General features: G+C 38.9%; 1 non-coding gene across 1 annotated transcript; it reads left to right on the forward strand.

Moving 5' to 3' along the window:
- Positions 1-14126: 14126 nt before the first annotated feature.
- On the forward strand, positions 14127-14233 carry LOC127077386 (small nucleolar RNA R71). The gene has a single exon (XR_007787203.1). It is a non-coding gene; the product is annotated as a small nucleolar RNA R71 (small nucleolar RNA).
- The last annotated feature ends 1909 nt before the right edge of the window (positions 14234-16142 follow it).

Below are 16142 nucleotides of genomic sequence, written 5' to 3' on the forward strand. Positions count from 1 at the left end.
TCAATAAAATGCATATTCAGTCAAATAATTGTGTTTTTTGTTTTCATTACCGTTTTGATTGCAAAAACATCCGTTTATTTTGATAAAGAATCTTTGCATCTTGAGACATGGAGATCCCTTCCAATGCATGTTTATAAGGTTGAAAACTTGAAATCTTATTCGGGAGGTTGAGTGACCTAGGTGTTGAAATCTTGGCACGCCTGGGGCACGTTTTTATCTAATGATCTCTTTTGCAGGTGCTGTTAGATATTTTCACTCACTTGCAGGTTGTGATGTGAAGTCTTTTGATAAAAGATCCCCGTGGAGTCCAGTCAGGGACAAGAGAAATGGAAAAACGGTGAAAAGACGACGGAAGAACATGCGACGATCCTGGAGAGTTAATCAAGAAGACTCTTCAAAGTCTGAGGACTGGAAAGTTTGTATGAATCCAGGGAGTTCGATCTCCGTGAAGTACAGAGAAGTCGAGAATACAAGGTGATGAATCAGAAAAGTCCAGACGAGCCTGGGAGCTCTCAAAAGTGGAAAGCTGACACTGGATTTAGATGTGGAATACCGGGGTTCGACGAGTCGACGGGTGTTCTGTGCCAGACTTTCCTTATTTCCCCAAGCAGAGTCGGGATGGTTATCTCCCCAGCAGGTTTGAGATCGGTGTTTCCTCAGCGGCCAGGCCGGATGGTTGCTCTTTCCCCTAGCAGGGTGGAGATTGTTATTTCCCCAGCAGGTCGAAGATTGTTGTTTTCCCCGCAGAGTGCGTTGGTGGGTTCTTCCCCAGCGAAGTCCCCAAGCAGATCGGGTTCAGTGTGAAGGAGAATTGCGGTCCAAAACGCAGCGGAAATTAAAATTTTCTCCTTTAGAGATCCTTACGAATGGTCATGATCAGTGATAGAATATTTACCTCTTGTGACGACTGAAACCCTTTGGTGCAGATCTCTTGTGACAATCAAAACCTTTGATGCAAATCCACGAAGCGATCACGAACGTTGAACGATGACAACGTCTATACTCAGTCCACACGAACGGGTTCCTTCAATCTCAGTGCTAGCTGGTACGAATGAAGGCTTTGAGTGAGAGAGAGAGAGTGATAGAAAACGAAAATAATGCAACCGCAAATTTTTGCTTCTGCACAAGGGTTTTATTTATAGAACCACTTGTGTGGGCTTCAAGCTAAAAGCCCACTTAAGTGTATTTTGGCCCATATCTTATAATATGCCCAAAATCACTTAAGCCCATGGTACCTTACCATATTTCGTATTCTACTGAAGTACACTGTACCTTACGATGTTCTATAATTCACTTAAGGGCACCGTACCTTACGGTATTCCTTAGTTACTCTATCTCTCATCAATCCGTCCTTTGTGTGTGACCCTGTAGGTTTTCGTGACGTTGGCAATTATATTAAATCACGCATTTACCATAATAAACAGTGAGCGGTATCTAGCAACACATCACTGCTACCCAAGACACGAAAATGTCATGTGATCTGACAATTCCTTCTGTGATAATACTTATGTGTATAATTACCCTTTTGCCCTTATGTCTATATTGAACACAAGGCATAGACCGTGTCATCCTTGTCCAGTTCAATATTGGGCCCATAGACATTTATCCTGTTATGCAGGATGGGCAAATTCCATCTAGGACACTCATGTCCCTCAGCATGCTTTATGGAGTACCCATTAACTGTCTTTATGGTTATCCAGTTACGGACAACGTTGGATCAGCAATAAAGTACTCGACTCTACATCTAGGGTCCATAGTGGTTTCAGGTCGAAGAGTGGTATACACTATTATCACCATGAGAATAACTTATGACACCTTGCATAACTTTCTATATAGTATTCTCATAGCGGGTCAATCCGGTATAAATATTACTCCTAATATTCATACCTATGTTTAAGACTTGATAACTCTTTATCCATGATCCATGAGATGTGATCATCAGTCTACAAACATAATAGTCTTAATGCTTTAATGTTATCCCACTTCACACTAAAGCTCGACTACGGATACTTTAAGAATAGTGTCCTTATGTTTAATGTGATCTCATGATTAAGTCATACTTGATACATTAAACAGACTAGCTATTCTAGGGACTTTATTAAACAAACGTAATAAAGAAAAAGCCTTTTATTATTAATAAATAATTCGATACAAGTACCAAAAGTATTGGCCTCTAGGGCTTACACCAACAGTGGAGGTCATCCCCGGTGAGGGTGGTCCTTTCCCCAGCAGCGGTGCTATTCCCCAACAGGGTGGAGGTTGGAGCGATAGCGAGTTCCTCAGCAGAGTGCCTCGAGCTCCCCAGAAGAGTCCCTTGAGGGGGATACTTTTTATGCATTCATCATGTACACAAGCATAGCATATTGCATACTTAATTGCATAGCATTTCCATGATTATGGAGCATTACGCTAATAAAAATCATGCATCAGCATTGCAAGCATAAACTAGTCTCAAGTCGTGGTTACTGTTTGAGGATTGGTTGTGCCAGATGGTGAAGATGTTACTCTGAGGAGCTTAGCATCGTGACGTTGGGTCAACGGTATTCCCCAGTAGTGCGATACTGGAGGAGATTTCTGTTGTGCGAGATGGAAGTTGGAAGATGTTACTCTGAGGAGCTTAGCATCGTGACGTTGGGTCATCGGTATTCCCCAGTAGTGCGATACTGGAGGAGATTTCTGTCGTGCGAGATAGAAGTTAGAAGATGTTACTCTGAGGAGTTTAGCATCATGACGTTAGAGCAACAATGTTCCCCAGTAGTGCGATATTGGAGAAAAATTTTCCGTCGAGCGGAGATGGAAATAAAATCAAAGAACGTAACGCGATCAGCACGAAAATCGACGAGTGGAGAAAAGGAAGTGTTGCGGCATTTTCTGGAGAATGGGGTTCAAATGGAGATTGGAGTTGAAGATTATATCCGGGATGAGGTCCTCAGGATTGTCTTCTGATCATGTGTCACCTTAGACTTTGGCGGGGCCAACAGAAGTCGTTATGGGTATCTTCGGAGAAAGAAATGCACATGATTACCTTCCTTTTGTGAAGGTGTACCCTCTGATATGTCGCCATCAGAGTGGTGTTTGGGTGTTATTTTCGACGTTGCCAGCGGAATTATCACAAGAAAATGGAGAACGGGGTTCAAATGGAGAGAAGGAAGTGTTGGGCATTTTCTGGAGAATGGGGTTCAAATGGAGAAAGGGAGACACGTGGTGTTTTCTGGAGAGCGGGGTTCACAATGGCGATCGTGAGTTATCGTCAGGCGACTGGGGTTCAAATGGAGATCGGGGTTCATTGTTTGGCAAACAGGAGTGTTATGAAGTTGTCGGGGTTCAAATGCGGTGATCGGGGACCATACGCGCGAAAATAATTGTTCTGGGGTTCAAGAAAAGGAAAAAGAGAAAAAAGTTTCGGGGTTCAAGAAAAGGAAAAAGAGAAAAAAGTTTCGGGGTTCAAGAAAAGCAAAAAAATATAATAATCCCCAGCGGAGCGTAAATTGTTCGTCTGTTCTTGGTATTCAATCACTCTTCACCCTGATCATCTGAAAGCCGAGGCTATTCATATCGACAGGTTCACAGTGGATTGAATAGGGGCAACTATAACACCTCAAAATTTGCCTCCTCTTCTTGGGACAAGTTTAGCATATTGCATTTCATTTTGTAGGACATTAGGCATTTGCATATTGCATATCATGTGATAATAAGAAAGTCATCCTCCTAAGTCTTTCTCAGAAGATAGAGAGGTTAAGAGACTCATGCCTGAGGGTCTTATCGAATTGATGATCAATCATATGAGGGTTGCTCTTCAATTAGGGTTTTATTAGTTCCTCAAGGAGGTTGAGTATTATCTTGATTGCAAGGGTACATCATCATCATCATGGTTATTGTCATCTGTAAGGGGTTCATTGTTCATGCTCAGGTTCCTTAGGATTAGGGTTTTGACCTCTAGTCAACCCTAGTCAGTTGCATTCTTCCAATCAGTGATTTTCAAGGAGATGAGGTATTCTATGGAGAGTGGGATCACATGATCATCCTATTGAGTTTATATGAGCCAAGGTTCATTTTGAAGCCAATTCCTTAAGTGGTTGAGGCTCAAGCTGATCAGAGCACTTCTAAGTCATCTATCAATCAGAAAGTCAACAGAAAGTCAACTGAGGGTTGTGAGGTGGAAAAATGAGTTTCAACATCTCATTCATGTTCAAAGGGGGTTCATTGGTCATTACAAATATATGTCTTGAAGAATTTGAGGTCATGGCAAAAGTTTCCCAAAATGGAAAGTGACCTGTAATTTCAAGTTTCCAAAAATGGAAAGATTTTGGTCCAAATTCAACTTGATCTTACATCATCAAAGAAGATTCAAATTAAATTTTATCCAACATGAAAGTTGTAGATCTCTCTCTCCCATTTCCATAAAGTCCAAGATCATGAATTTATGATGAATGGTTGAGGAGATATGGCCAAATGATCATCAAGTATGCTTGGAACTTCAAAGTGCCATAACTTTTGACTCATAACTCCAAATTGAGTGCCTCTTTTTGCACTTTGCTCCTCATGACATATATTTTCCAAATCATTCATGGCATTGCATGAAATTTCGTCATGTGATCATGTGCTAATTCAAGTGCATTTTGGAGGGAAATTGAGAAATTCAAATTTGGTGCATCACATGAGTAAAATTCCACTTGCATTATGTTTATGAGATGGTTTTAAGTGAATGTGAGCATTTGCATGCTACTATTCACGTGGTGCATGGCCATGATACATCATTTTCCATTTTTTGCATTCCATTCCAATTATCACTAATCCTAATTAACCATTACAAATTAGGATTAGCATGGTAATTAACATGGCCTATAAATAGTAAATCATAACAGAAATTTCAGTTTACACATTTTCTAGATCTAGAATTTTCTCTTCCCTCTAAATTTTTCTCTCCTTGGAATTCAAATTTTCTCCACACAACCACACATTTTCTTGATAGATCCATCATCTGCGTGGAATTTGAAGCATGAATCAGTCATTTTTTGTGGAAATTGGTGAATAATTGTGCATACTCCATACATGAACATGAAGATGGAAATGGAAAATTAATCAAGATCTAGTTCGTTTCAAGCTTCAATTTCAACTTCAGACTTCATAACATCAATATAGGAGTGATTCTGGAGCTTGCAAGGTCTTGAACACGCTGCTGCCATTGATTGATCTTCAAGAGGTTGGAAATTCGAATCTCATAAATCTTGATTTTATGTACATAGACTTGTAGATCCTTGCATGCTGGTTATTCTGATATAAATTTCATGAAATTTGGATGAAAAATGAAGAAGTTATGTTGATTTAAAGTTTGTAGATCCATTCTTATTTCCTTCGATTCGTGAAATGTAGTGAGAATTAGGCTTAGGTTTTGTGATATTTGTGATCTACTCGTCGAGACGATTCCAATGATGTATGCCATTTAAAATTCTGGAAAAAAAATGCATGAACAGTAGCAACCACCGTCTTCATGAAGAAGACGGTGGAAACCACCACATTGGCACTGTAGCGCAGCCGGCTAGGGCTTCTGCAACTGAGCGCATGAACGTAGCAGGACCAAGGCTCGATTCTTCCTGAGCGCATTCTTTCATTTATTTTGTTTTAATTCTTCACAGCCAAAACGACGTCGTTTTGGACACGCCTTGGCCTCTCTTCGATCCTTGCTGAAGGCGTTTTGGTGATTTTCTATGTTTCAACTTCATTTTCCATTATTCTTCAACATTATTCCATGTTAATTCATGCAACTTGCAAAATTCATAAAAAATTGAAAAAGGATCCAAATAATTCCCAATTTTTTTCTACTTGTTCATGTGAATGTCTAGAATTTTATGGTGTTGATTTTATGATTTTACCATGTCTGGATTTTTAATTGTGTTGAATTGATTGAACATGTATACATTTGGACCATGCCTCATTCATCCTACTGTGAAATGCTCATAAGTGATCCAATTTCCATGAAATTTTACATGATGATTCTTAACATGTTGATGGATTTGTGTGATTTTATTTGGCATTTTTTGCTATTTCCTTCACTGTTTGGGACACATGTAATTTAGGTGTGACAATTTGTGTCACACAATTGGAGGTCTTGCTTGGGCATTTTATTTCTAGGTCATTTGAGTTCTGTTGATCCTGATTTTTGGCATGGTGATTGTGTTAGACATGTTGTATGCTCATGAAAATTTCTAGAATTGTTTGACTCATTTCTGTTTTGATATGGAATTTTGATCCTTATTGTCCATTTGAATGCTTTGAAATTGTCTTTGCCTTCTCATGCTCATGAAATGACTTTGCTTATTGATTTTGATTTGGTCCTTTTTAGGACATGTTCATGATTGTTTAAATGTGATTCATGTTGAGTTTTAGCTTCTGTTTTGGCTTTTTACTTCACCTTTGACCCTAGCCTTTGAGCTAGTGGTTTGAACTCACAATTTGAGCTTTGAATTTCAGGAGCAAGCATTCATCTACATGGTTGATGTTGCCTCATCATTTGAGCTTTGTTATTTGCTTTGTTTGTTAACCTTTGCTGTTTTGTAGGTCTTTTGGATGATGAATCAATTTAGTTTGCTTGCATCTTATGCCTTGCATTGATGTTGTCTGATGATTGGTTGTCTCACTGTTGAACTTTCTGTTTGATTTGTCTGAACATAGTACTGATTGTTTAGCTCTTCTTACATGTACTTTAGCCGCTTTAACTCATTGTTTGAGTTGCTTTGCTTGTGGTTGGCATACCACTTAGGTAACTTCCTATTCTCCATGTAGTCTGGAAGACCTGTCATGTTATGTTGGCAGGCACATGTCTGAAGCCCTCCTTAAGAGGCAATGTTTGTGCTTGTTTATCTTTGTGCCTTGTACATATAAAGACCTCCTAAGTGAAGAGGCATTGGCAGATAGAAGGGATGTACAATCCATCCCCTGCTATTCAGTTGAGTCATTCATCTTGCTCGCACTACGTGCAGATGCATTTTGAATAAACACCCAAGCTCCTTGTATATAGAGTTAGTCATTGTGGAGTAGAGTCCCCCATTCTGGACTCCCACACTTTCATTGATTGAAGCTCACCCAGGCCCGGGTTAAGAGCCATGAGGTCTTACCCTCATTACCATTTCATCTGCTCACCCTAACTCTCAATGTTAGAGGTTAAGAGCCTGACCACCCATTCCAGTATTTGGCTTGTTTGTCAAGGTCGATATGACCCCTTGACTAAAGTCCAACCTTGCTTGAGCCACTTGTTTGCGTATAGTGTGTGCTGATTGCTTTTGATGTTTATCTGTTTTACTTCTCATCTCCTTTCTATAGGAGTCGTATGATCAACTTTCAAGGAAGTTGAATGTACGTAGAGATAGACTTGAGTTGACTCACTGCCTGTGTGAGTCAAACTCTGGTTAGAAACCTCGACATAGGACTATTGTGGATTGCATGAACTTTTAGGCTCGAGTCAGTCTCCCTATTAGTTTGTTATTTCCCGGTCTCTAGTTAGGAGAAAGTTTCTCCCCTGTTAAGGGGAACTATGTTGCCCTGATCCTCATACCAGATGAGGTACGTAGGCAGGAGATCGTGCGAGATCTCTCCGGGCACCCTTTTCGTTTTTGTGTGTGTTTGCTTGACAGTTTTTAGGCTCGAGTTCCAGACTCCCTATTAGCTTGTCTGTTTGGTAACCTCTTGTGTGTTTGTTTGTTTGGAGTCTGACATAAGTCCAGCGATTGGCAGTCGGTTTCCTGCCTGTGGTTGTTTGTGTGGAGTCTGACGTAAGTCCAGCGATTGGCAGTCGGTTTCCTATTTGTGTCTTTTGTTCGGAGTCGGACGTAAGACCAGCGATTGGCAGTCTGTTTCCATTTGCGAGTTTCTTTTGATGTCTCAGCGTTCCCCTCTTCTTCCATCTGTGTTTTATTCCAGTGTGTGTGCATTCTTTGAGCAGTTTATTTAGCAACCTTATTCTATTCTTTTGAGCGTGGATCCCGTCGAGTACGACGGACCTGAGGGGGTGCTAATACCTTCCCCTTGCGTAACCGACTCCCGATCCTTGCAATCTCCGGTCGTAAGACCATTTCCTTTCCAGGTTTACTTCGAGCGTTTCCTTTCCCTCCTTTGGGATAAATAATGCACGGTGGCGGCTCTGTTTGTTTGTGTCTTTTCCCGCCGGTTGTTTTTCGCGGATGCGACATGATGATTCGAGAGTTTGAATTGTTGGAGCAATTTAGAGATTTGAGTTTGGTTTGTGAGGCGACGTCTTCGTGTGTTAAGCTTGGTATGTTGAAGCTTACGTGTGGCATTCTTGACGAGATTAGAGAAGGTCAGAAGTCAGATTTGAAATAGGTCGATGTTATGATATTGATTAATCAAGGCAAAAGTGGTGACTTTCGGATTGATGAGAATGGTATCATGAGGTGTCGTGATAAAGTTTGTGTTGTGGATTTGAGAAAGAGGATTCTTGAGGAAGGGCATATAAGTGGTTTGAGTATTCACCCTGGTGCTACTAAAATGTATCAAGACTTGAGAAAGATGTTTTGGTGGCAAGGTATGAAGAAGGATATAGCGGAATTTGTGTATTCATGTTTGACTTGTCAAAAGTCAAAGATTGAACATCAAAAGACGTCTGGTTTGATGTAACCGTTATCTATTCCCGAGTGGAAGTGGGATAGTATATCTATGGATTTCACTTCAGGTTTGCCGAGAACATCGAGTAATTGTGAGGCGATTTGGGTCGTTGTGGACAGGTTGATGAAATGTGCTCATTTTATTCCGATGAGGATGGATTATTCGATGGAGAGACTGGCTAAGTTGTACATCGAAAGGATTGTGTGTTTACATGGTATTCCGTTGAGCATTGTTTAGGATAGAGATCTGAGGTTCACTTCGAGATTTTGGGAAGGTTTGCAAAGTGCTTTGGGTACGAAGTTGCGTTTGAGTTCGGCATATCATCCGCAAACTGATGGTCAAACGGAGAGGACTATTCAGTCACTTGAGGATCTTTTGAGGTCTTGTGTTCTGGAGCAAGGAGGAAATTGGGATAGTTTCTTACCTTTGATCGAGTTTACGTATAACAACAGTTTCCATTCGAGTATTGGAATGGCACCTTTTGAGGCTCTTTATGGTAGAAGGTGTAGAACTCCTTTATGATAAGAGGAGGAAGGCTCTTGAGTTTGAGAAAGATGAGCATGTGTTTCTTCGAGTTACGCCAATAACGGGTGTTGGTAGAGCTTTGAAGTCGCGTAAGTTGACGTCGCGTAAGTTGGTCCTTATCAGATTTCCGAGAGGATAGGTGAAGTGGCATAGCGGATTGCATTACCACCATCACTTTCTAATCTTCATGATGTGTTTCATGTGTCTCAATTGAGGAGGTACATTGCAGATCCATCGCATGTTGTTCCATTAGATGATGTTCAAGTGAGGGATAATTTGACGGTTGATACATCACCTATGCGAATTGAAGATCGAGAAGTGAAGAGGCTTCGGGGTAAGGAGATTGCTTTGGTGAAAGTGATATGGGGCGGAGTCGCCAATGGCAATATTACTTGGGAACTCGAGGATAAGATGAAGGAATCGTATCCGGAGTTGTTCGTTTGAGGTATTTTCGAGACCGAAAATCTTTTAAGTGGGGGAGAGTTGTAACAACCCAATTTTAGTATTTAGTTAGTATATTATTATTATTATATTTTATTTTATTTATTTGGAGTGTTAATTAATTAATTGGTTGTTAGGTGGTATAATAATTGATTATATTAATTAATTTGGTGTGTTAATTGATTATTTAGTTGATATGAGATATAATGAATAATTGAATTAATTAACTTGGTGTATATTGAGTTGGTTTAATTTATTTGAATTAAATTAGAAATATTTAAATATTAGGTCTTATTGGGCCTATTAATTAAAATTAGAAGTATCACTCTTTATGCCCAAATAAGATACTAGTATATAAGAGGTGAGGAGAGTGAGAATTAGGATTCATTTGATCATTTGACAACAATAGAGAAAGAGAAGAGGAAAAGTAAGGAGAAGAGGGGAAGAACAAGAGAGGAGCTAGGATTTCCAAAAAAATTGAAGAGGTAAGGGGGGAATCCTTATTATTATGGGTTAGTATGATTGGGTCAATGGGTAGATGTATGTTTAGGTTAAAATCCCTAATTTTGTATGGTTGTTTGAAATTGTTAGGTTGATGAGTATTCTTGATTTGTGGTGCTTGATTGTGTTAAAATTGTAAATTAACCTTATATGATTAGAGTATGGTATGAGTTATAATTTTCTGAATGTTTGGCTTTTTACGGAATTGAAATCGGAGGTCCGAAAGTCCTCCAACGATGAAAAACGCATAAAATTCTGCATGTTGTTTTTGTGTTAACCGATTACCCACCGAGCGTTAACCGGTTACTTGCTTGAATTTCTGCATTCTGTTTTATGTTAACCGGTTACCCACCGAGCGTTAACCGGTTACTTGCTTAAAAATCTGTGCTTCTGTTTTTGTGTTAACCGGTTACCCACCGAGCATTAACCGGTTACTTGCTTGAAAATCTGCGCAAGAAATTGATTCTATTTTATGTTAACTGGTTACCCACCGAGCGTTACTTGCTGTGAAAAGTGAAAAATTGAGATTTTAAATGCTGTATTCGTTTTGGAATGAAATCTAAGTGTGCGTATTTGATAATTAGCATATATTTGTGAATGATATATTGTTATGAATGCGTATGTGTGTTATTGGTGGATAATTTATAGAGTTGAATTATGGTTATATGTGGAATGATTAAGATGGTAGAGATGATCTTAATTGCATATTATGTGAATGGTGTATTTGTTATGAATGTGTATATGTACCATTGATGGATAATTCATAGAGTTGAATTATGGTGATATGTGGAATGTTAAGATGGTAGAGATGATCTTAATTGCATATATGTTGGTATTTGTACATTCATTCATGGCATGGTCGGCTTCATGGTGGAAGCGGTGAAATTGTGGGTTCACATGGTAGCACACGTTGATCCTTAATTGGAAATAGGCGTGGTAGATGTAGCACACATTGATCCTTAATTGGAAATAGGCGTGGTAGATGTAGCACACGTTGATCCTTAATTGGAAATAGGCGTGGTAGATGTAGCATACGTTGATCCTTAATTGGAAATAGGCGTAGTAGTGGCTTGGATCTTGTCCGGATCGGAAGCGTGGCTTGGATTCTAGATATTGAATCGGAAAGCGGTGAAACGTTGGGTTCACCTTGCGGTACCACATGCATAAAGTCACATGTCTTGCATTGAGTCGCATTAGAGTTATATGATAATTGAGTGTATGCATTATTGTAATTGTGATGTGTGTATGAGATATGGTAATTGAATTTGATAATGTTTGGATACATAACTTGGCAAAGTATGTGATTATGTGATAATTGTAGTTATGTGTATTTTTGGGAATATAATATTGGATTTGAATATTATACTCCTTGAGTTTTATGTGTGTTTGAAACATGTGAAATAAATGTTGGTTAATATTATTTACATGGTTATATGAAGTGTGATGAATTCCTTTAATTGTTGACTTAATCATTGTGCCTTATTATACTTCTTCATAATGATTTGAATTCTCACCCTTTCTGTTTGAATGTTACCTTTACATGGGTATCGTGCAGATACTCCAGAGTAGTATTGTTGAAGTAAGTGGACGGTAGCTCGCTCGAGATTTAGCCGGAGAGTTTCCGTATTTTAGTTTGAAGACTAGGTAATGAGTCAATGCTCTGGTCATGTAACACTGGGTAGATTAGTAGTATTGAACTCATATCTTATTTGGATATGCATTATGTTATTACTTGTTTTATTTTATCTTGAAGAGATTATTGAGAGATGATCATGGTATGGGACATGGATCATTTTATGAAATGCATGAATATTCATTATTTTTCGCTGCGAATGCATATTTTGGAATATTCATGATAATTGAAATGTGTTATTTGAAATGACCAGGTGTATTGTATATTGATGATGAATGATGTTGGTTTTTGAAAGCTTTTAGTTTCGAAAACGTCGATGTGACGCCCTTTTGTTTATATGCGTGCCTATTTACTCTGATTATATGTTAAGTATTTTTGGGTAGAAAAAGCGGTGTTACACATACACACGGATGGGCTTATACCTTTTAAATCAGATATGTTGCATCCTAAGGCAGAGGGGTATCTTCATAAAACATTCAAGAGTCGGTTTGTCTCTTCTTGGTTTAAGGTGGCACTAACTATTACTGGACGGTTCATTTCTTTATCCAAAAACTCGTATCTTAGGTTCTTGGGCAATTCCTTAAGTTCTTGAGCTGGTTTTTGAGAGTTTGGTGAAAGGTCTAGAGTAAGGGCTAAACATTTGTTAGTGTGAGGTTTCGTTTCCTTTAGCTCGTCATCCTTTTCATTCGGGTTTGAAAATGGTTTGATCATAGGTTCTTCTTGATCAAATTGCCTTATGCATTCATCTATGATATCAATCGCGTAACATGTGTCTCCTATGATTGGTACCATCAGGAACTTTGAAAGAATAAACTCTATCTTTTCATCTCCTACTTCGAAAGTTAATTTTCCTCTTTTAACATCTATTATAGCTCCGGCTGTTGATAAAAATGGTCTATCTAAAAGGATAGGTATATCACCATCTTCCTTGATATCCATGACCACAAAGTCTGTCGAGATATAAAGTTGACTGATCCTAACGGGGATGTCTTCTAATATGCCTACAGGATACTTAACAGATCTATCAGCTAATTAAAGGGACATCTTAGTCGGTTGTAATTCTCTTAAGTTTAACCTTTTACACACAGCTAAGGGCATTAAACTCACACTAGCGCCTAAGTCTAGGAAAGCTTTATCGATCACATGACTCCCTAGAATGCAAGGTATAGAAAAACTCCCAAGGTCTTTCTCCTTCTTAGTGAGTTTATTCTCAGAAATAAAGTTGCATTCCAAGGGTTTGGGATCGTCAAGCCTACGCTTGTTGGTTAAGATGTCTTTGAGAAATTTGGCGTAAGATGGAATTTGGATGATGGCTTCGGTGAAAGGAATCTCTACATGAAGCTTCTCTATTACTTTTATAAACTTTTGGTATTGGTTATTGATTTTGGTTTGTTTAAGTCTTTGCGGATATGGGATTGGTGGTTTGTACGGGGGTGGTTGTTTGTAAGTTTTATCCTTGGCTTCTTCTTCTTGGTCGGTTTGTTTTTAGGGTTACATCGGTTCCTCTTCTTGGTTGGTAGGTATATTTTCTTTAGAAGCTTTGGACTCGCTCATTGTTGGGTTATGAGGCCCTTCGTAAGCGGTCCCACTTCGTAATGCGATAGCGTTAGCTTGCCCTCGAGGGTTGAGTTGAGGTTGTCTAGGGAATTGTCCTCCAGGTGTAGTTTGTGGGGCTTGGTTCTGTGCAACCTGTGAGATCTGGGTTTCAAGCATCTTATTATGAGTAATTATCTGATCAACCTTAGTCCCTAATTGCATTATCAGTTCGTTTACGTGAATGTTCTGGTTTAGGAATTCTTTATTTTGCTGAGTTTGACCTGATATAAAGTTCTCCATGATCTTCTCAAGGTTAGGCTTCTGGGGCACAGCTTGCATAGGTTGATTTTGTTTTTGGGCTTGAAAACCTTGTGGTCTTTGAGGTGCATAGTTTTGGATAGGGTTCAGGTTTTTATAGGAAAAATTCGGGTGATTCCTCCATCTAGGGTTGTAAGTGTTTGAAAATGGGTTACCTTGAGCGTAATTCACTTGGTCGGTGTTCAGGTCGTTCAAAAGGTTGCATTCCGCCGATTCGTGTCCTTTAGATCCACAAAGTTCACACTCTGTGTGGACTACCGCTGCGGTGTTAGAGTTTGTAGAAATATATTCGACCTTAAGGGCTAAAGCGTCCATTTTCGCTTGCATCATGTCCATAGAACTTATCTCATGTATTCCACCTTGGGTCTCCTTTTTCTATATTGATGCTCGTTCAGTTCCCCATTGGTAATGGTTTTGGGCCATATCCTCAATTAGGTCACAAGCTTTAGGGTAAGGTTTGTTCATCAACGCGCCACCAGCGGAAGCGTCGATGCTCATCTTTGTGTTATAATGAAGTCCATTGTAGAAGGTATGAACGATCAGCCATTGTTCTAGGCCATGGTGTGGGCAGACTCTTAACAGCTCTTTGTATATCTCTCAAGCTTCAAAAATTGATTCTCCTTGATTTTGAGTAAATCTAGTTATTTGGTTTCGAAGAAAAACAGTCTTACTAGGGGGAAAATATCTAGCAAGGAATACTCTCCTAAGGTTTTCCCAGGTAGTTATTGAGTTAGCTGGAAGTGAATGTAACCACGAACGTGCTCTATCTCTGAGGGAGAAAGGAAATAATCTTAAACGAATCGCATCAGGTGAAGCACCATTGGATTTAAAGGTGTCGGCCAGTTGGATAAAGACTTTTAAATGTTGATTTGGGTTCTCAGTAGCGAGACCCGCGAATTGGTTATGTTGCACTAATTGCAGTTAAGATGGTTTTAATTCAAAATTGTTGGCAGGAATGAGGGGGTTTACTATACTAGAACTAGGTTCCTCGTCAGAGGGTTCGGAAAATTCCTTAAGAGGTCTCCGGTCGCGATTCTCGGCCATAGCTTGCTTAATTCGGACGAGTAAGAGGCGTGTACGAGTGTAACGTTCGGGTTCCGCTAGAGGATCTACTAAATTTCTGGTACTACGGGTTCTTCACATTTACCAACTAATAATTCCTTAGTCTAGACGGTGTAACAACAAGGTACGAAATTTGACGAAGTTGATCCCCGACAACGGCGCCAAAAACTTGATCGCTATATTCGCAAGTGCACGAATCGCGTCAGAGTAATATAAAAGAATATCGATCCTACAGAGACCAAATCGTCAATCTATCGATTACTATTGTTACAATGTTTATCTAAGACGGTAGAAATGAGATATTGATGTCGCAAAATAACAATAAATGAAAATGATAAATACAGTGCAGATAAAGATAGGCTTGAATGTATTTCACGTCAGTTAAACGATGCTTCGATTGTCTAAATAGAACTACTTATGGGGAAATATTTTCTACTCTTGAAAAGAATCCATTTAACAGAAATTGTCGCTTTCGCGTATTCAGAACCGAGTTTACCCTTAAATTAAGGCCTTTTATTGTCACTTATAAAAGGTGCGCAGAACGCTAAAGTAGTAAACCTAGTTTTAAGAAATAAGACTCGTAAGCTTAGTTGAAAAGTGATTTTGATTCGGAAAGTTTACCTAAGGAGTCTCCTGATTTTAAATCTATCACCGCGTCCGAAAACAGTTTCAAAAATCGTTTTTCCTTAAAGTGATAAAAATTCCTAGTTAACTAAGCCAGGGTGCTTTCGCACTCCTTGAGTAGTTAAAATTAACTAAGTTTGTTTCAGAAAACTTGAATTAAAAATCAAAACATCCCCTAAAGCATTTCTATAGATCCAATATGTGAAATATCTCTTTAACCGCGATCCTTACATTCTAACCTTTGAGAGATTTAGCCATACATGGTAATACAAACAAACACAACGATATTGATCATGATGAAAAGTTGTTTAGAATGTAAGGCGTAAAGAACAAGTAAAGCGTGTAAAATAATTAAAACGAGCAATAAAGATAATGGCGGGAAAATTAAATAAAGTATAGCATGACAAGAAATTAAATAAAGAAAAGCATGACAAGAAATTAAATAAAGTAAAGCATGGCAAGAAATTAAACAAAGTAAGGCATGGCAAGTAAAATAAAAACAAAAAGCGATTATATTAGAACCTGCTCCAAACGGAGGCTTTAAATCTGGTACAAGGAAGTAAATAAACCTTCGACTTTGAAAATAAAGACGCCAACAAAATCAAAGTGCTCCAACTCAATTTCACTAAGGTGCGATAACCCCTCGATGTGATGGATTACCTCTTTTACAGATGATAATATAGTCTTAGTGTTGTAAACTAAGTTGGATGATTTGGAAATGAACTAGAACGAGTTATTTATAAAGGAACTCAACAGCATGCAAAGACTAGGATGCCCTTCAACTTCTCTTTAGTGGGAATGTGAAATGCAAAGGTGGCGCCTGTGTAGCGGGGTATTCGTTACCATTAGAGATATTGACTAAATCCAAGGTAAACCATACAAG

This window comes from Lathyrus oleraceus, chromosome 4, assembly GCF_024323335.1.
Source record: "Lathyrus oleraceus cultivar Zhongwan6 chromosome 4, CAAS_Psat_ZW6_1.0, whole genome shotgun sequence".
NCBI classification, from domain to species: Eukaryota; Viridiplantae; Streptophyta; class Magnoliopsida; order Fabales; family Fabaceae; genus Lathyrus; species Lathyrus oleraceus.